Source organism: Tasmannia lanceolata, unplaced genomic scaffold (genome assembly GCF_043159265.1).
Source record: "Tasmannia lanceolata isolate RefF3 unplaced genomic scaffold, GAP_Taslan_0.1 ptg000101l, whole genome shotgun sequence".
NCBI lineage: Eukaryota > Viridiplantae > Streptophyta > Magnoliopsida > Canellales > Winteraceae > Tasmannia > Tasmannia lanceolata.
In genome coordinates, this window is record NW_027518778.1 from 802,501 (window position 1) to 803,945 (window position 1,445).

Sequence of the window (1,445 nt, forward strand, 5' to 3'; positions counted from 1 at the left end):
GCACGTGTGCCCCAGTAGGGCTCGGTATGCCCCGGTATGTACGCGTGTGCCCCGATAGGCCCGGTATGCCCCGATATGCACACGTGTGCCCCAATAGGGGTCGGTATGCCCCGGTAGGTACGCGTGTGCCCCGTAATGCACGTTTCGCTGATCTCCCCGCATGTCCCGCCCCTATATGTAATACTTACTTACTTACTTACTTTCTTTCTTGCTTGCTTGCAATGGTTGGGAGTGCCCGGCATGCCCCGCTGCAGAGACCAAGGGCGCAATGACTTGGCACCGCGGATGCCGGGACTCCGGCACTTCCCGTGGCACTGATGGTTGGTTCCAAAGACAAAAGGCCGTGCAAGGCCACCGCACCGCGGATGATTTTGCTCGTGCTGGCGCCTTTGTGTGGCCAAAGAACATGCGCGAATGCTCCTGTCGGAAGGGTTGGTGTCCTGGCCCCGTCGGGTGTCACGAATGCTCGGTTGCGAAGACCATGGGACCAAAGCCATGGCACGTCGGATGATGGCTCCAGCTGGCGCCCCGGCACTTTCTGTGGCATTGATGCTCGGTTTCAAAGACAAACGTGCGCAGGGCCAGGGGACCGCGGATGACTGCTCGTGCTGGCCTCGTTGGGCGGCATTGATGGTCGGTTGCAAAGAAAATGCGCGATTGCTCGTGTCGGGGACTGGCAAGCCAAGGCCAAGCGAGCCATGGCAACGCGGATGATGGCTCCAGCTGGCGCCCCGGCACTTTCTGTGGCATTGATGCTCGGTTTCAAAGACAAACGTGCGCAGGGCCAGGGGACCGCGGATGACTGCTCGTGCTGGCCCCGTTGGGCGGCATTGATGGTCGGTTGCAAAGAAAATGCGCGATTGCTCCTGTCGGGGCCTGGCAAGCCAAGGCCAAGCGAGCCATGGCAACGCGGATGATGGCTCCAGCTGGCGCCCCGGCACTTTCTGTGGCATTGATGCTCGGTTTCAAAGACAAACGTGCGCAGGGCCAGGGGACCGCGGATGACTGCTCGTGCTGGCCCCGTTGGGCGGCATTGATGGTGTGTTGCAGAGAGCATGTGCGATTGCAAGTGTCGGCCGGGTTTGGGTTCCCTTGGGCTTTCGGGCGCCTTGGACGCAGTCTTGCGAAGACCATGGGCACAAGGCCCCGTCCTGGCCCCTTGTTCGATTCGCTCTCGTCTTGCGCTTGCTTCCAAGGTCCTCCATGACCTTCCCCATGGCCTTGCTAGATCCCCCCCATGACGCATGACCTCTGTCCGTTGATTGGTTTTGAGTGCACACCATGCCCGGCTTGGCACCGTGTTGTCGCGTGAGTGGCATTTGGATCGTGCATGGTGGTGGGCTACCTGCCAATGCGCACAAGCCTTGCACACTAGCCTTGCGCACGAGCCTTGCACAAAAGCCTTGGACACAAGCCTTGCGCACAAGCCATGCATACAAGCCTTG